Here is a 20,609-nt window from a genome sequence, read left to right on the forward strand (position 1 = left end):
ACAGGTAAAACAATCAAGAAACAATAAATCATAAAATAAAAAATTTACCGAAAAAAATAGCATATCTGGAAACTTTGTTTAACAAATGACTGCAGATTATTATTATTTTTTGTTAATTATATTAGTTAAAAAGGAATAAAAATCTAAAGAATCTTCACATGGGATGTCCTTTCTTAAGCTGTAAAACCTTCAGAAATTCTTATGAGCATTACTTTTGTCCAACTAAAATTATTCTCAAAAAACTTTTGTTGAAGCGGAAGACATTTCTTTTTTTTAACTTCCTGTCAAAATAATAAAGTTACCCCATCCCGAGTTTAAAATGGTATTTTATGGACCACGATACACGAAAACGTACCATATACTTTAAGGATATTGTCTCTTAAAGCAATAGATTAAGCAGAAAATTCAATATTAAAGTTACACTACTCACCCAGCAGATGACCTTAGCCAAGTCTTCGGACTCTATTCTTCACGCTGGACAGGGTTTTGCCTCGGATTTATACAGGCTCCTACATTCTGGCCTGAAGTCCCATACACGTAAATCTACTAAGAGACACAACCAAACCAAGCTGCCTGTAACGTCCCGTTAAGACCCGCCAAAAAACGCAGTTTCATCTCCTCTGATTTGCAGAACTTCCTCTGCACACCCAGTTTTACACAATGTCAAAACAAGCTGTGTGCAAAGCTCGAAACAACCATCCTCTTTCACAACCACATTGTCAAAAAAAAAATGTTGAGGTTTATGTATTCTTACAAATATGCTGACCTCACCAGTCCAAATGCAGAAAGTGCAGAACGCCCCTCTATAATGATTTATTATTAAAGTCACAAGACTATGGAAAGCCAATCTGTTCACCTGTTCTGCAGTAATAGGAGATCACACAAGCACTGTGCGACGCCCCTGGACTATCAGGTCGTCACAGGGTGCTGCATAAGCTGCTCTTCCGTGCAGTATTCCGCCTCCCTCTTGGTTCTGGGTCTCTATCTAAATAGTGTTGTCTCCAACAGCAAATCAAATCCTAGATACACTCCAAAACCACACCCACCAGACACACCAGTGAACGGCTTGAGTGGAATAGAGTCACCCACCTGGGGGTCAGGGAGGGGAAGTGAGGAGTGTAGTCAGTCTGTGAGTACAGAGGGAGTTTGAAGTAGCCCTCGAGCTGTGAGGAGCTGAAAGGAAGTCGGGAGTGGTGACTCCTGACGGAACTGTCTAGGTTGCAGACGGTGGTCTGGGCCTAGAGGAGTCGGAGATTGTGGCGAGGTGCTCAGACCTGTTGAGGATGACAGCCTAGTACTATCACTGGTCCGGGACCAAAGGCACGACGGGGTACACGGACCCTAGGTTGGGTAGTAGCTTCAGGCAACCCGACAATTCACCTGAGGAGAACGGAGCCTTTATGATCTGTTCCCACCCACTCCAGAATCGGGGCATTAATGCAACGAGGGGGGATAGGACTTTCCAATCCAAAACGGTCCAGAAAATCCCAAGCGTGAGCCTTGAGAGCAAGCTCCCATACTTAGCCATAGTAGGGAGCGGGGCCCGGCTACTTCCATGCTACCGGGCCATCAAGCTGAAGTCAAACTGAGTGCCAGGAGGCAGGTCACGGATTACCAGGCGGCACCATTGGGGACGGGACCCGGACAAGCTCCCCTCAGCGGAAGCGGTATTCAGAGACTTGGTTTACCTAGTTGTCAGTGTCTGCTTATGAACTGAGTGAGTACGAGAGTGACCCCTGCATCCCACGGCACCATTCACCGAGTCTCGGGGCACACCCTACCCGTGGAGGGTTCAAAACCTTGCTGCCCCACTTCATCACCCCGGGTTCTCTCAATGGCAGCGGCGGTACTCCCCAAATTACCGAGCACCACGGGTGGCGTCACAAACTATACATCAACTCCCCTGTAAATACCCCCTTTCATTCAAGTGGCCGCACGACCCTCGAGCCACAGTGAACCCGGATCCGAGCAGCTCAGCTGCTTCCATGGGGACGACACAACTGGAACAAGGAAATTGCTATTTTGATTGGAGCACATACAATGTGGACTTAATTTTGCGTCTGCTGCTTGTGTAGTAAAAAAGAAAAAGTAAAAAAACACAAAGAGAGCCTGAACCAAGGAAAAGAAAAGGTCATAATAAGTGAGGCTGAGGCACTGTTGAATGTGCTATAGCTACTTGCGGTACTCACATCTATGTTGTGGCTTCAAATGGGAGCCATGTCGATGTGCCGTTGTCGCACAAAGGAAATGGTCAGCAACCGATAAGACTCCAATGACTTCCTACATGTTTCATCACAGTGAACATTGGGCTAAATGTTTATTTTATGTTCTCATCTACACAGATACAGTCCTAAACATAAATAAGTACCCCTACACTCTTCAAAAAGTAACATTCTATTCATTCTCTCACTGGGGACAAGAACAAATTCCGACATTTTGACAAGACTGACAGAGTTTCATAGAACATTTTTTTAACCCATAACATGAAAGGCTAATAAAATAACTTTCATTACAAATTCTTCCGTTTTACTCAAACTAGTTGATACAAAAATAAGTACACCCTACATAAAATACTACTACATCTATTATTTTGTATAACCTCCATGATTATAAGGACAGCAATAAGTTTTCTAGTCCTGGAATGAACAAGTTGGTGACCTATTGAAACATCTATTTTTTTTTTCATTCAAGAATGAGCTCTCTTATATCCTGTATGCTGGATGGAGAGTGGTAATAACTTTTTTTTCATAATCCTAGATAGGTGTTTGGTTGTTTGGTTGGATTCCAATCAGGAGACACTCAGCCACTGAAAAGCTTTCACCCTGTTCTTCAGAAATGCAACAGATGAGTGTCTTTGATCATTGTCATGTTGGAAAAGTGCATGTCTACCAAGGGCACGGACTGATGGGAACATCTTCTGTTTCACTGCAGAGCAGGACATCTGTGAATTCATGATATCATTAATAACATGCAATTCCCGGACACCAGCAGCTCATGCTGCCACATAAGAACATGGTCCCAGCATTTTTCACTGTACATGTGGCACCCCTGAGGCTTCAGTCACCACAGGGTACTGCACCTTACCAGAGGTGCAGTATTTATCCCGGGTAAGGAGGAGGTCATTGCCGATACCACAATCCACCACAACACACAGTTGGTTGCACTCTCACCGGGACTGGGTTAGGGTAGGGTCAGTTAGGATGGTCACTACAAGGTATGGGACCCTCCCACCCACTAGTTCAGCAATCGTATTTTTTGTTTACATTTTAATGCACTGTACTTTATATTATATACTGTCTGTTTTTAGACATTAAGTATTAAAAGTTATATTTTAATCCTTTCTATATAGCTATAGCTTTTTTTTAGGTTTAGAAGACTCGGTGCTGTCCTTAAAAATGATAGAGATCAAAAAAAATACTAGATGTAGTATTTTGTGATGTGGGGTGTACTCATTTGTGCATTAAACTATTGTGAGTAAAACTGAAGATTTTGTAATTTAAGCTTAAGATTAACCTTACTTTCACATTATGGGTTAAAAAAATGTTCTATGAAACTCAGTCTTGTCAAAATTTTGGAATTTGTTCTTGTATAAAGTGAGATACTAAAATCTTACTATTAAAATGGGGGTGTACTCATTTATGCTGAGCACTGCAAAGATGATAGGTGTATGCTGTATACATTTTTTTTGTTATTTTTGGATCAATAAAAAAAGGATAAAAGCACACTTGAGTATATGTACCCTAAAAAACGAAGAAAAAAACCAGGTTAGACAAATAACTTTCCAAACAAAAGAACAAAACAAATGGGTCAAAGTGTTGAGCGAGTAGTTAGCTATTTGTACTTGCTATGCTTTTAGCAAGTACTGTCCGCTACTAGCATATTTGTTACAAGTAGCGGGCTCAATGAATACTCGAAGTAACGAGTAATCCGAAAGCCGTACTATTTGCTACTTGCACGAAAAGTACGGCTTTTGGGTTACTCGCTACTTAGTGAGTATTTCTCGTTGACTTACATTGCTCCCGCTACTCGTAACGAATATGTGAGTAGCGGACAGAACTCGCTAACAGCATAGTGAGTACAAATAGTCAACTACTCGCTCAACACTACTCATACAGCTACAGTAAGTGCACAATGTGGCAGCAGAGGTCAGTGCAGTCCATGATTTATGATGATTAATTAAGGGAGGTGGGTGCATAGGGTAGTACTACAAAGGGCATCAGCAGGTACATAAGTCTTTTCTTTTTTTATGTGGGTAGGGCAGGCAATTTTGTATGTACATACTGCTCTGAATAACCCCTGAAAAAGCCATAATGGCTTGGCGATACGCATGGGATAGTGTTCCCCATACCCACTCCATGGTATATATATGCCTCACTCGTATGCTACCTTTCTTGTGCTTGGACTACAACATCTAACTGCAGATGTGGTAGTAACTTCTTTATGTTCCCTCCTTTTCATGCACAGATTCATATAATACATAATTATTACTTGTTTTTTTATGTTCAGGACCATAGGGATTTCATCCATCTAGTACAAAATCAGTATTGTATATCGGGAAGTCTTCGTCCTGACTTGGGCTGGGAGTAGGGCCTTCATGTCCTTGTATATTTTGTTTTTAAATGTCTTTGTAACTGGTTGATATATTCCATATGTTAAAAAAGTATGTTATTTTTTTATATTTGATATGCAGTTATTTATGTGTATGTAAGTTTATCATTCTGGGTGGATTAATAAAACTTTACTGGCACACTTAGAGAAGAAGGTCTAGTAATAAAAGCCATCAGTCTGACCTCACAAATTGATTTTTGGCTAGATGGGTATAACATTTACAGTCACACTCAAAAATCTTGTGGAAAGACTTTAAAAAAGAAGAGGAATGGGGATGATACAATCAAAAATGGAAGCGCAGCTCCATAATCACATCTACAGTTTTGAAAGGTTATGTTCAACAAGGTGAAAAACAAAAATTAAGGTGGTCAGAGGCATGTTTGCTAATTGTTTCTAATATTTTAAAATGCTTAGTAGCTGGATAATGTGACAAGTTTATCACTGTGGCTCCTACAAATTATTAAATTTGGTGCCAATTAGACAATTTTGTCTAACTTTCGAACAACGGCAGCACTGTGACTCAATGGTTAGCACTGGGACTTTGCAGCGCTAGGCTGTCACGCTAGGTTCAGGGAAGTATCAAGCAAAAGGTGAAAGGGAAGGGAAACCCTGTGTCTAGGGAAGGGTAGATGGTGACCCCTGACTAAACCTACCGCTGGCACCTGGCTTCCCTCACCACCATAGATAGGTGTGGAACCTATGCGCCGAGCAGGTTACCAAGCCCTCACTAACCCTAAGCTGGGCCCTTGGTAGGCAATGGATGGGATGAGCGCTTAGTCAATCCCACTAAGCTCTAAAGAACACACAGAGAATAAACACAGGAGAAAGTATACGAATAACTTATCTCCAGATAACTCAGGGAGAATAACTGCAACAACATCAAAGTTTCTCCAGAAGAATACAAGCGGACTGCTTGCACTCAAGATCTGTAAAATGTTTTTAAACCTATCACCAGCAAAGACCAAGGGGGAATGAGAGTATTTAAAGACACAAAGGTAAGTGCTGATGATTAATAGATGAAAGAGGAGGAAATCTGCAAGGTCCTAAAGAGAAAGGGATTAACCCAAAGCAGGGTTAAAGGGAAAGTCAGGGAACAGATTATGTAGCTAAACACTGACCGTTTACATCCAGACATCACAGGACTGTCAGTTAAGTATAACACACCCATGACTTATGCTCCTGGGTTTAAACCAAGTACAATCTCTACAAGGATGTTCTCCACATGTTTTTCTGGGTTTCCTCCTGGTTCTCCAGGTTTATAGGGAATTTAGATTGTGAGCCCCAATGGGGACAGGGATAATATGTGTAATGCGCTTGTTGAGGAAAGCCATAAGACGAAATACTTAATTAATCTCTGGACATAGAGCACTGTGAGAAGTGTGTTCAATGAAATCAATTCTCTATACATAAGCCAGTCAGTCTTCAGAGGAACCCAAGATGGCCCCCGATGACATCATAGACCTGCCCATCAGAGGATCATCAAGATGGCCCCAGATGACATAGACCCGCCTACGATGACGCCCACCAATCAGCTCATGGACTAACACATTGTTCAACCCATTGACCAATGAACACATCCGGACATGCCCCTTTCCAAGGTTATATCAGGGCATGCTTCAGTTGAAATAAAGCAGAGTCTGGGACCACTTTGGTCGAGGAAAGATGAATATCCGACTGTGTGTCTGATCTCATTTTTCAAGCATGCACTCGATCCACACCAATTAGAATCAGGCAGTAGGCAACTTGTGGAACTTTGTAAGAGTTCACCTTAACACGCTGAAGAATATGATGGCGCTTTATAAGCAATAAATAAATCAATTTATTGGTTGGCTTCATTTACATCAATATTTTGGCAAGTGTGATGCCCTAGACACCCCAGGGGTCACAGATCATTACACTCACCACATACACCCCCACCCCAGTAAGGTACCACCAGTCAACCAAAAGACCTGATTGCCTCCCTCAGAGTCAGACAGGCACACCAGGTGGGCAGAGTCAGACGGATAGACACGACCTCCGAGGAGTCTGCTGGCCTGAGGCAGGAAAACACAAGCAGAGGAAGTTAGGAGAGAGGAGTGAGAGGAGTGCAGTTCTGCTTGGGGCCTGGGTTGGAGCCTAGGACCCCAGATCAGTCAGGCAGGCAGACGGTAGTGGCCGCTTGCAGGAGACCGGGAATACGACCGGCGGAACCGTAAGGGACCGGGACAGGGTAGTGGCCTGCCGGAACCGAACCCGGGAGCCAACTGGATACCGGAGCACCAGGCAGGGTACTCAGACCCCGAACTAGGCTATAAGCCACCTCCATAGTCAAATCAACTGATTGCGGTCTGGACCTCAGGGGTTCATTCCCACCTAAGTCCCGATTGAAGGCAACAGCCCAACCCATCCGGATAGGAGCCACCGCCAGAGGCCAGAGATCCAAGGGGCCAGCGTCTGCGGGCAAACGGGCTCCTACGACACATAGTTGTCGCGGGCGGAGGAGGGGACGTTGCGCTCTCCCACTGCTCGGGTCCGGCCGCTGCTGCTGCGGCTGCTGCTGCTCGGTGGTGGCTCGAGCGGTGGGCCGGATCCCGGGGACTCGAGCGGCGCTCCTCGCTCGTGAGTGAAAAGGGTGGGAATTGGATTGTGGGGATTTGGTTATTGTCCGTGACGCCACCCACGGTTGTGGTGATATTGGTGACACCACCACTGCTCTGGACGGGGATCCCGGGAGCGATGACTGGGAGCAGCCTGGATGTTAGTTCTCCCGTCCGTGGGTAGGGGGTTGGTTGTCCCGGGGCCCGGTGATGGGGTAGGGATGGATGGCAGGCGGGTTACGGGGCCTGGCGAGGTGCAGGGTCGCGGGGGCAGCGCTGTGCCGCACGGCACGGTGGTACTCACTCAGCCAATGATGAGGACACAGTTCTCGGTAAAACACACGGCTGGATGGACGGGTCCCACAGACGGCTGCGGTGTTTCTCCTCCCGGCAGGTTGATGGTGACTGCCTTTCCCTGCACCTGTGTAACGTGTACGGTTCCAATGGGTTCCCACCGGTAACCCGCTCCCCAGCTTGGATGGGTGCTGAAGGAACCTCTTTTGCCCGCAGGCTCTGGCCCTGGGAACTTTAGCCTTGGCGGTGACTGTGTTTCCCTCTCTCGGTTGGACTGTTGCCTTCTGACGGGACTCGGCTGCTGGGAAACCCAGGAGGTTCCCTTCGCTAACGGATTTGGCAAATTCACGGCGACTCCTAGCCTTGCCGGAGTCCGTAAGCCCCTGCCGGATGGTGCTGGCTTCTCTTTGCGTACCGGTCCGGTACCGCCGGGCCACCGCCCGTCCACGGTCCTTACGGTTAGCTCCAATAGGCCACTCCTGCAGACGGTCACCACCGTCTGCCAACCTTGCTGATCCGTCCGGGCCACACACCCGGACCAACTTCTGTTTGCTCAACTGCTCCTTCCCTCCTTCCACTTTCACTTCCAACACTCAACTCCTTACTTTTCCCGCCTCCAGGACTGTGAACTCCTCGGTGGGCGGGGCCAACCGCCTGGCCCACCCCCCTGTTGTGGACATCAGCCCCTGGAGGAAGGCAACAAGGGTTTTTGTCTGACTTCGGTGTGCCTGACCGGGAGTGTGGGGTGTGTTGGTGTTGTGCTTGTGACATCCTGGCTTGTCCAGGGCGCCACATATACGCCGGGGAGCGGGCTACCAGTGCTCAGGCACAGTAGCCAAGATCACATACAGGTGCAGGAGAAAGGCGGACATTACCAACTGATCTGGAGAAACTGCAGCCGGCTGCGGGCCCCGTTCGTCACCCCGTTTGGTTTACCAGCGCCTCCAGTGTCTTGTATCAGAGTGAGTACACCAGTGCCCTCAGGCACCGCACCGCGCTGCACCGCCACACTGCACCCTGCACACCGGCCCCTCGCCAACCGGGCCCCGGGACCAACATCCCCTACCCACGGAGGGGTCAACACCTAGCTGCGCGCCTACACCGCTCCCCGCTCCCGGGAGTCCCCGTACCTTCACTGCAACGGTGGTGTCCACCATCACCACAACCCGTGGGTGGAGTCATGAACTTTACAATACAACCACCCCACCACCCCTGCGTGCACCGCCACTAAACCCTTCCAGAGCGACGTGACCCCCGGGTCCGGAGGCGCTCGAGCCACGGACACACGAGCCCGGACCCGAGCGGCTCGGCAGTCGCAGGCGAGGCAGCGGGGCGGTACACATCTAAGGGCTCACTCACACTTGCGCTATTTTGACGCAAACGGAATCAGTCACTAATGTAGTACAGTTCATTTATTTACAGTGGAAGCGCGACATCATGTGGACACAAGCGGGTACTGCATGACACACGCGCGCCATAGTAACGCGCTTCCACTGTAAATAAATTAACTGTACTACATTAGTGACGGATTCAGTTTGCGTCAAAATAGCGCAAGTGTGAAACTAGCCTAAGCCACACAAATGGTGTAAAACATAGATTAAATGTGAAGCAAACAGAAATAGAGCAGAACAAAACTGGAGGCGGTGTTCTTTTTGGTAACTGATCAAAAGGTTTTCTTTTTTTTTTCTCTTCAACACAGAGCAGAAAAAGACGGTATTGTTTTCTTAATTGATTACTCCTTCATCCTTTATATGCACTAGTTTTTCATTACGGAGGCCCAGTGACTTCTGCCACGTAAGCCGCACTCTCTCGTTTACATCTGCTTGGCTTCTAATACCATTTTATTGTTTTAAAGCAAACAAGTCCAGACGCTGCGCATGTCCTCTCATCGGCTTGTAAATCTGATACATAAATGTGGCTGCTGTACTGACACTTCATTCTGCATTTACTAACAATTTTATTTCTTGTTTGCATTTTTAGGTATTGTGCAAATAACCTCAAAGTTGGAAACATACTACAGCAATCAGTGGCTACTTCACATACAGTTCCAAAAACACTATATTACGCCTGCTTCCTGCACTGGACGGGGTCACTTTGGGGTGAAATAAAAATGGTTTCCAAAGGGTGCACAACAGCCAAGTTTTAATTGCTCCACTATCATGGAGATTCTCATTATGTATACAGAAAATTACAACAATGGTCTAATAAGTTGCATCTGGGATGTCCAATATGAAATGGGCCGTAGTGACAATTCTATCAGGGTACAGATCAGGGCATCCAAGAACTTGGCTCAGTAACTGACTTGTAGGAAAAAAAGGCTTAATACAGGACCTAAAGGTGCTCGTACACATTGGATAACAGTATTTGAAGGCATTCATTTACATTGGCTTCCATATTGGCAGCTATAGGTGTTCAGCGTGGCCATACGGCCGACTGTTTCAGAAAATAACTGTTTGCAATCAATTGTTTAATTGTTATTTATTTTGCTAATGAACTATTGTTTTTTGTTGACTTCAATTCAAGTCTGTTGGTGTGCACCTTAAAGGGAAGCTGTCACCAGATTTTTGCCACCTAAGCTGATAGCAGCATGATGATCAAAAAGAGACCCCGATTCCAGCAGTGTGTCACTTATTGGGCTTCGTTGGGCAACCTTTATAAAGTCACTATTTAATTAGCAGTAGATTATCATTAGAGGACTACTTGGCTTGCTGCAGGTAGCCCAGCAGCTGCATGAGCTCATTATATCCCTGATGTACATTCAAATAACTGCTAGATCTGCAGCAGCGAAAACAATGATTTTATCAAAATGACAGCAAAACAGCTCAGTAAGTGACACATCACTGGAATCAGGGTCTCGGTCTCTACGACGTTATACTGCTCTCAGATGGGGGAGCAACAACTTGGTGACAGATTCCCTTTAAGAGTGCAGTGCAAGTCTTGGAGCGTTTTCTCGATTCCTTAGAGGATATCGTATTTGGGCCAATGGTCAACCAAACAAGCACTCAGAACTACATTACATGGGATGACCACACTACATATCCACAAATAATCATTTGTTAGCAGAGAACCAAAAAAAAATCATTGTTTATCGGTGGTGTGCCGCCCCCCGCGTCAGCAGCCGGGCTGCTCGGATCCGGATCCGCGGTGGCTCGAGAGGTCTCCGGACCCGGGGGTCATGCGGCCACTTAAATAAAGGGGGGTTATGTACAGGGGATGGTGTGGAAAGTTTGTGACGCCACCCGTAGTGTGTGGTAAGATGGAGTACCACCGCTGTGATTGGGAGTACACGGTAGCAATGTTGTGGGCAGCCAGGTGTTTAACCCCTCCACAGGTAGGGGGGATGCCCCGGGACTCGGTGATGGTGATGGGAAGGTGCCGTTGGGACGGTAAGGGGTCGTTTGTGTACTCAGTCCAATAACGCTGACACCGACAACTGTGGTAAACCAAAGTTCTTGACACCGCTGCCGCTTGGAGGGAGTACGCCTGGATCCCGTGCCGGTTGGTGTTGCCTGCTAGCCTGTGATCTTTTCCTTGGCACCTTTTGTTCTAATTGGTCCATTTATCATAAAACTAGTCGGGTCCCGCTCACCAGTGTGGCTAACTGGGTGAGCTTGCTCTCAGGGTTCACGCTTGGGATTTTCTGGACTATTTCTATACAGCACGATACTCAGAAACATCCCTCAAAAGGTCAACTTTTTTTACATTAGCAAGAGTGGACCATTCCTATCAGAATAGCATGAAAAAATATTCTTTAAAATATAACATTTAATGGTGCTTACTAAAAATGATATACTATCATGGTAAAAACGTGAATATAAAATGAGATACCTGACACTATGGTCACTAAGCTCAAATGGACCAAAGAATCAGGTACGACGCAGATACATACGTCCTCTCTATAGGTCAGGCTTATGACAATATTCCCTAATTGTCTGAGGGATAGTTATCACAGAGACGTTACAATTCCAGAGGACATAGTGAGATAAAGTACCATTTTTTATACCATAAATGACCATTGCAAATGGAACAATCTCACCACACGCGGGCTATTCCAAATTTCATCATGCGGCGCATTATGAATATGAATGTCTGTGGACACGTTATGTCCGTGATGGGCATTTGATCATGAAAGAGCCACTATGTGGAATTAACTAGTGGCTGACCAGACGTGCAGAATCCAAGTAACATAGGCTCCCCTGATGATTTTCAAGTGAAAAAGAAACGTGTTGGAAGTCACATGATGTCTGCCTGATATTAAATGTGGGTGATGGAGCGATAAAATACCTAAGGAGGTTTATCAGCATCTACTCCACGTCTGAAGAAATTTGGAATAGCCCGCGTGTGGTGAGATTGTTCCATTTGCAATGGTCATTTATGGTAAAAAAAATGGTACTTTATCTCACTGTGTCCTCTGGAATTGTAAAGTCTCAGTGATAGATTGTGGAGGGCGGTTCCCTGTGATAACTATCCCTGAGACAATTAGGGAACATTGGCATAAGCCTGACCTATAGAGAGGACGTATGTATCTGCGTCGTACCTGATTCTTTGGTCCATTTGAGCTTAGTGACCATAGTGTCAGGTATCTCATTTTATATTCACGTTTTTATTATGATAGTATATCATTTTTAGTAAGCACCATTAAATGTTATATTTTAAAGAATATTTTTTCATGCTATTCTGATAGGAATGGTCCACTCTTGCTAATGTAAAAAATTTTTCTGGACTATGTATTGGGAAAGTCCTATCCCCCTCGTTGCGCTAGTACCCCAATTTTGGAGCAGGTGGAGAATGTATCTTGAAGGCTCCGTCCTCGTCGGGTAAATTATCAGGACGCCTGAAGCTTCTTCCTCACCAAGGGTCCACGTACCCTGTTGTGCCCTGGCCCCTGCCCGGTGATGGCACAAGGCTGCCGGCTGCCCTCCTCGACAGTCTGTGCCCCTTGTCACGATCCCCTGCGACCGGGGTCCAGCTCCTACCAGGCCCAGACCAACGTCTGCCACCTAGTAGTCTGAAGGAGCCCTGCTCCTGACCTCTCCTCTCGAGAGTCACCACTTCACTGACTTGTGACCTCTCCTCTTGAGAGTCACTTCTTAACTGACTGTCTCCTGACCTCCCCTTACCTACCCCCCCAAGTGGACAACCCTATTCCCTTCAGGTACTGGTGTGTCTGGTGGGTGTGGTGCAGAGTGTTTCCAGGATTTTGATTAGCTTGTTCTTGGCAACACCAAAGGTCAGGGACCTGTAACCAAGGAGGAGTTGGATATTGTACAGAAGGGCAGATTGCACAATACCCTGTGACGACCTGATAGGCCAGAGCGTCACAGTAGCAGAACCGCTGTGTAATAGGATGTGCTGCTGAGAGTATGCGTTCTTGGGATGAACGACCGTAGAAGTGAGGATAGGTATTGGGCGACACTAGTGCTTTCTTTTATCAGTAACTTCCTAAATAATATATTTTTATTAGGTAATTAATAGAATTCTGAAAGGCTCCAGAGTCCTCTCCACACACTAAAAACATACAATGTTGCATTATTTTGGTGCAGCAAGTTCAGATAGTCATTGCCTAAACCATCCTTTATGTATGCAATAAGCCCGGCCCATTCTGCGCACATCAGCTGCACTGACAGCTTACATAATTGATGTCAATCTGTGGTTTCTTGAGACAATCACAAGTTTACCCGGTGTTCAGAGTAAAGAACATTCTTACTCCAATATAAGATGATGGACGGACATGTTTGCTCTTAACACACCTAATTACGTCGCCATGTAATCTACAACATGGGCACAATCACAGCTTAAAGGGGTGGTTCATTACTCTGCAATAGGGAACACATCTCTGTAAAACTGATAGGGAAGGCTTTTCCTAAATACCTTGTTCATCCAATTCTGCCTCTGAGTGGCGCTATTGCGATCCGCTCATCCCCATGAAGTGACCCCCCCCCGGGCTCTGTGACCTCTGAGATCCGGTGATGTCAGGTCATGACATCACCGCGACCGGCCCCAGTCTTCCTGAGTGGCTGGACTGTGGGCAGCGTTTCACCGCTAGTCACAGCCCAGCATCTCATGCGTGCTCTCCTTCACTGCAGAGCGCCGCAAGCAGGAGCAATGCTGGGCTGTGACGAGCGGTAAAAATGCCGCCCACAACACAGTCAGTCACTCAGGAAGACAGGGGCCGGCTTTAGTTATGTCAGGTCAACTATACGACTGCACCATTAATATGTCCACCCCTTGGCTTATCAATCTATTATTTTTATAGCAGCAGTTAATAATTTACAAGACTATTCACAGTTTCCTATGTTACAGAATTTCAATGTATCTGCAAAAACCACAGAGACTATACAAGGGCTCCACGTGGCATTCTATTTTTTTGGGTGCACCCAAAGACAAAATGGATGAGTCTCATCTGACAAAAGGAAGAAACTACTGCACACTGTGATTTTTTTTAAGGGTAGATTCAGTTAGGAAAGAAAAAAAAACAACCAAAACGCTCACTGCACTGTCCTCTTAAACAACATTGGCCCGAGTGCTGTACTTTTTTCACAGACAGCACTTGAACTGAAAATATACATGGGTGAGTCTACATTAACTGGCAATGTCCACCGCAATAAAAGGGCATTATTTTCTATTGCAGTGGATACAGCACGCTTGCACCTGCGCTCCCATCTCCAGGCAGCCTTCCCATAGCAATCTGTGACCTGATGAAGGTCTAATTTACAGCAAAACGTTTTCACACTCTGGATTGCTGTTACACCACCAAACAAATCATCATTTATGCACAGTATTGGAGTGCCTTGTCTAGCTCTCTGGCCGGGTGTTGACTTGTGAGGTATGGGAGCTAAGCGTTGAAGCCACATGTTGACGATGATGACTCCGTTCTATGAGGAGACCACAGTTCCTTCGTAAACTACAGTACTTTACTCAATGGCTCTTCATCATCAACTTTATACACCAAGTATCGGGCACAATCTTCCAGAACATTTCAGTGTCACAGCACATCTTCAGACATATTCTCCTCTCCCTCAGGGTTGTTCCAGATGTTACTAGTCCTGTGGGTCCCAGCGCAACCCAGTCTAAAGGGCCATTTACACGCTGCGACATCGCTAACGATATATCATCGGGGTCACGGTGTTTGTGACGTACATCCGGTGTCGTTAGCGACATCGCAGCATGTGACAGGCAGGAGCGACCTTAAACGATCGCAAAAGAGACAAAAATCGTTGGTATATGAGAGGTCGTTCATTTACCAAAAATCGTTGTATTGTACGTAGCGAGGTTGTTCCTCGTTCCTGTGGCAGCACAGATCGCTATGTGTGACACCACAGGAGCGACGATCATCTCCTTACCTCCGTCCACCGGCAATGAGGAAGGAAGGTGGTGGGTGGGATGTTCCATCTCCGCCCCTCCTCTGCTATTGGACGGCCGTTTTGAAGGAGGGATTGTTCGGCAGGAACAGAGACGTCGCAGAACAGGTATGTGCGTGTGACGCTGCCGTAGCGATAATGTTCGCTATGGTGGCGATCACCACATATCGCACGCATCTACTCCTCATAGTGGAGAGAGTAAAGGGTGCTTTACACGCTGCGACATCGCTACCAATATATCGTCGGGGTCACGTCGTTAGTGACGCACATCCGGCGACGGTAGCGACATCGCAGGGTGTGACACCAAGGAGCGACGATCAATGATCGCAAAATCGTTCAAAAACGGTGATCGTTGACACGACGCTCCTTTCCTTAATATCGCTGCCACAGGTACGATGTTGTTCGTCATTCCTGCGGCATCACACATCGCTATGTGTGACACCGCAAGAACGATGAACATCTCCTTACCTGCGTCCACCGGCAATGCAGAAGGGAGAAGGTGGGTGGCATGTTCCGGCCACTCAACTCCGACCCTCCTCTGCTATTGGGCGGCCGCTTAGTGACGCCGCAGTGACGTCGCTATGACACCGAACGCACCTCCCCCTAGAGGGAGGGATTGTTCGGCGGTCACGATTGCTGACAAGGTATGTGCATGTGACGCTGCCGTAGCGATAATGTTCGCTACAGCAGCGAGCACCAAATGTTGCACAAACGACGGGGGCGGGTGCTGTCGCACACAACATCACTAGCTATCGCTAGCGATTGTCGCAGCGTGTAGAGCATCCTTAAGGGTATGACGCACCCACCAGGGCCGCGGGGGCACTCGGCACCAGGCTGGTTCTGTTTCAGAGGTCATGGTGGCAGGGCCCGACTCTGTCACTTTAAAATGGGGGAAGATATTTACAGGGGATAAGTCGCGACGCCACTTGTGGTATTCGGCCAGGTATGGACGACGCTGCTGGATGGGACCACTGGAGTAGATGGTGATGCAGCAATGATGGCACAGCTCCCCACAGGTGGAGCTGGGCACCAGGGCGGAAAGGGCAGTCTTTTAGCAGATGAAGTGTATTGAATAGCGTGGGGCTGGCGGTGTAGACAATGTCATCAGGTGTCAGTGAATAATGGACACTTGATGACAGCTTCCCTTTAAGCGCACTCATTTTTACCTAATTTTGAATAAAGGTTAAGATCCAATACATTTTTTGATTTACCCTGAATGAACTAAATGCTCTGCCTGGGAAAAAAAAGTATTCGTCCAGTTCAATGACTGATTGTATAATTAAAAGGTAAGAAAAACAATGATCACAGAAGTCATATTTCACAATGATTCAATGCAGCATTTTGCAATATTTGCTCTATACAAATGTGTCATAAAACAACAGAATGCATTGTGTAAAGCGATAATGTTTCACTTGTCCAATGTTCTGCTGTGTTATAAGTGCACAGTTCTGCGAATCTCACAGTGAAGTGTCTCATTGGGCTCATATGGAAAAAAATTCTAATAAAACACTTTGTATCCATGTAGCTGATTCATTCCACCCAATATAAATAATGCTTTTAGGAACTTGTTTATATGAGATTTTTCTGTGTAGCTTATATATTTACCAGAATCATGGTGAAATCATACATTTTGGTGCCCAAGCTAAAAGGTGCATAAACATATGCTCCGTCTGCGCACGCGCCACTCTGGGTTGCATTTCTTTGAAGCCGGGACCGCCAACAGAGCATCTGGGACAACCGTTGCACCGGCCTGCTCCACACAGCCACCGCAGCTTCCGCTGCCAGCACAGACCCCGCAAATGCCAGCACAGACCCCGCCGATGCCAGCACAGCCCACACCAGCAGCACCACCCCTGCTTCCTGTGACTCCACTCCACCACCACTGCCAACCCCCTCCGGTAAGACAACACCGGATTATAAAACGACCCCATTTATTTATTTATTTAATTTTTTAAACATTTTTATATCTCTGAAAGCTTATAACCTGACTTTAAATTCATCCATTGGTTTTATAAATTACTCTTTTGAAAACTGAAACCCTCCCAAATTTGGATTAGGTTGTGAAAATAAAGTTGCTGCAAAGCTGAAATATTGATTATTTACTGAACACAGAAAGATCAGATTTTGGCAACACAAAAGTTTTGTCGCCTTGTCATATAATGCACCCCAATCCTAGTTTACATGCTCACCTGTGCTCACTAAATGATCGGTTAATTAGTGGGTGTGTATAAAAAGAAACCCAGCACCCCAGACCTTAAGTTGAATTGCAACTTGATCTCTGACAACATGCCAAAAATCCATCCTGTGACCAAAGCCTTGATTATCAAGAGGCTGAAGACCAGATCCACTGCACAGGTGGCTGGCACCTCTAATGTGTCTCAGTGTCAAGTACAAAGAATTAAAAAAAGATTTGAAGAGACTGGAGATGTTTTTGACAAGCCCAGGTCCAGCAGAACCCGCAAGACAACTGCTCATGAGGAATGTTTGTTAGTTAGAAAATCCAAAGCCAGCCCCTCATCCACTGCAGCAGAGCTCCAAAAGGCCTGGTATCCTCAAGTCCCTATGTCAACTAGAACAGTTTGTAGGATTCTGTCTCGAAATGGCCTCCATGGTCGAATCAGTGCCCAGAAGCCAGCACTAAACAAAAGGCAATAAAAAAAACGTGTAGCATTTGCCAAGTCCCACAGCCTGCTAAACAGATGGACGCTGGAAAAGTGGCAGAAGGTGGATTTCTCGGATAAATCTTCAGTTGAATTACACCACAGCCATCGTAAATACGGCAGGAGACCTACTGGAGCCCATATGGATCCAAAAAACAGTTAAAGAAGTTGTCCAGTTACCAAAACTGATTTTTTTTTTTCTGATAAATCTTGCTAATATGTGCCCCTCAACACATCTATTATGTTTTTTCAGCAAAATTACCTTTCATTGTGCACTAGCAGCACATGCTCATTGCTGGCTCCAGCTCTGATGGGGTTAATCTCTCCTCTGACTTCCTGTGTTCAGTTCCTACAAGTCCCAGAATTCTTTGTGGCTTTAGGGCGGTGTCTGGCTTATCTAACACACCCATTGTGTCTAATACACCCACTCTGCTCCCACCCAAACCCTCCTCCCTGCCTCTTCCCAGTGGATGTGCACTCAGAGAAATCACAGATACAGCAGCTCTGCACAGCCAGGGGAAGAAAGTGTGTGCGCGTGTATATACAGTGTGTGTGTGCGTATATACAGTGTGTGTGTGTATGTATATACAGTGTGTGAGTGAGTGTGTATGTGAGTGTGTATGTCATACTCACCTGTCTGCAGGGTCCGGGTGCCATGCCCGCTTCCAGCCCCTGTCTCGGTCCCGCCGCTTCGGCTGTGTGCAGTCTCCCCGGTGCATGCACGAAGCTTGCAGGACCTGGCCGTGGATCACCTGATGCAGTCACCTGACGCATCAGCTGATCGTAGTCTCGCCGGCTTTTTCTTGCCCGGCCGGCTACCAGCTGATCCTGCCGTCAGGGGACTTCATCAGCTGATTACCGGCAGCTCCTGCAGTGATGGGCCAGGATCAGACTCCGCTCCAGGAGCTGCCGGTCATCAGCACAGACGTGAGTATTTATTTATTTATTTTTTTTTTGCACTGATGCATCAGCTGATTGTATAATCGGCTTTTATACAGTCAGCTGATGTGTGATGTGATTCACATCCTTTATCCTGACACATCATCTGATTGCTTTGCCTTCCTTCCAGCAAACCGATCAGATGATATTGGATACGGATTGGACGGCGCGGGACCCTGACCCAGGATTACTGCGGAGGGGGGTTTATTTCAATAAAGATGGAGTCACTAATTGTGTTGTGTTTTATTTCTAATAAAAATATTTTTCTGTGTGTTGTGTTTTTTTTTTTTTTCTTATCATTACTAGAAATTCATGGTGGCCATGTCTAATATTGGCGTGACACCATGAATTTCGGGCTTAGGGCTAGCTGATAATATACAGCTAGTCCTAACTCCATTATTACCCGGCTAGCCACCCGGCATCAGGGCAGCTGGAAGAGTTGGATACAGCGCCAGAAGATGGCGCTTCTATGAAAGCGCCATTTTCTGGGGTGGCTGCGGACTGCAATTCGCAGTGGGGGTGCCCAGAAAGCATGGGCACCCTTCACTGTGGATTCCAATCCCCAGCTGCCTAGTTGTACCCGGCTGGACACCAAAATTAGGCGAAGCTCACGTCATTTTTTTTTAAATTATTTCATGAAATTCATGAAATAATTAAAAAAAAAAAGGGCTTCTCTATATTTTTGGTTCCCAGCCGAATACAACTAGGCAGCTGGGGGTTGGGGGCAGCCCGTACCTGCCTGCTGTACCCGGCTAGCATACAAAAATATGGTGAAGCCCACATCATTTTTTTTTTCTTTTTGGGTAAAAAACTGCATACAGTCCTGGATGGAGGATGCTGAGCCTTGTAGTTCTGCAGCTGCTGTCTGCTCTCCTGCATACAATGAACATTTTGAATAAGGAAATGACATCAGACCTTTTTTATTTTTTTCATCAACAATCTTTAATGGCATGCACTGATTAAAAACGCAGTGAGCAAAAACGCAGCAAAAAAGGCACCAAATCGCGGCAAAAACGTGACATGCAGCATCCGGTCACCTGCACTACAAGTGCCAGAGTGGAGAAAGATAGTGACATGCAGCACACTATGTGTCAGAGCAGAGCATGTCACTGTCTCCACTCCGCTGACCTCACAGCCCGTACACGCTGCGATGGATGCAGGGGGACACAGAACAAGTAATCGGCCGACACTGGAGTCATCTGATTACTTGGGATGAATTGAGCAGTAAAATGCTCTGGTGCTCGATGGGCGAAGCCCATGCCGTTTTTTTTTAAAAAAAAATAATTAAAAATAAAAAAAATCACATTGTTTGTGGGCTCCCGCTGCATTTTCTGTTGCTAAGGGTAACCAAAGCAGCTACTGGCTGCTAGCCCCCGCTGCTTGGTGTTACTTTCACTGGCAATAGAAATGCAGGGAAGCATTTTTTTTTTTTTTTTTTTATAAAGGTTTTTCCCTGAAAACGTTTTTAAGAAAATGACGTGGGCTTCGCCATATTTTTGTATGCTAGCCAGGTACAGCAGGCAGCTACGGGCTGCCCCCAACCCCCAGCTGCCTAGTTGTACCCGGCTGGGAACCAAAAATATAGAGAAGCCCTTTTTTTTTTTTTTTTTATTTCATGAATTTCATGAAATAATTAAAAAAAAAAATGACATGGGCTTCGCCGAATTTTTGAGTCCAGCCAGGTACAACTAGGCAGCTGGGGATTGGAATCCGCAGTGAAGGGTGCCCAAACTTTCTGGGCCCCCCGCTGCGAATTGCAGTCCACAGCCGCCCCAGAAAATGGCGCTTTTATAGAAGCGCCATCTTCTGGCGCTGTATCCAACTCTTCCAGTGGCCCTGGTGGCAGGTGGCACGCTGGGTAATAAGGGGTTAATACCAGCTATGTTTTACCCGCTGGTATAAAGCCCGAGATTCTAAATGTCAGGCCAAGGTTGACCTGGCCATTAAGAATCTCCAATAAAGGGTTAAAAAAAAAAAGACCACACAGAGAAAAATACTTTATTAGAAATAAATACACAGACACAGTAGGGACTCCATGTTTATTACTCCCTCTCACCCCTCCACGATGGAGAGATTTCTGTACTGACCATGCCAGGAGAGAGCGAAGGAAAAGAGAGCGAGCGAGGGGGGGGGGAGGAAAAGAAAGCGAGCGGGGGGGGGGGGAAGAGAGC

General features: G+C 46.3%; 1 protein-coding gene and 1 long non-coding RNA gene across 5 annotated transcripts in view; one reads left to right on the top strand and one right to left on the bottom strand.

The window, feature by feature from the left end:
• The window catches only part of ADCY7 (adenylate cyclase 7), a 225,804-nt gene that overhangs the window by 152,415 nt on the left and 52,780 nt on the right, over positions 1-20,609 (bottom strand). The window contains exon 1 of one of the 4 annotated variants that reach the window (XM_075325746.1): positions 431-527. The exons of the other annotated variants lie outside the window; for them this stretch is intronic. The gene's annotated coding sequence lies outside the window, so the exon portion shown is untranslated. Of the gene's footprint in view, positions 1-430; positions 528-20,609 lie in introns of those variants that run through there. 4 annotated transcript variants of the gene reach the window in all.
• LOC142254614 (uncharacterized) overlaps positions 1-20,609 on the top strand; it is a 116,951-nt gene that overhangs the window by 34,674 nt on the left and 61,668 nt on the right. The window lies entirely within an intron of this gene.

Source organism: Anomaloglossus baeobatrachus, chromosome 10 (assembly GCF_048569485.1).
Source record: "Anomaloglossus baeobatrachus isolate aAnoBae1 chromosome 10, aAnoBae1.hap1, whole genome shotgun sequence".
NCBI lineage: Eukaryota > Metazoa > Chordata > Amphibia > Anura > Aromobatidae > Anomaloglossus > Anomaloglossus baeobatrachus.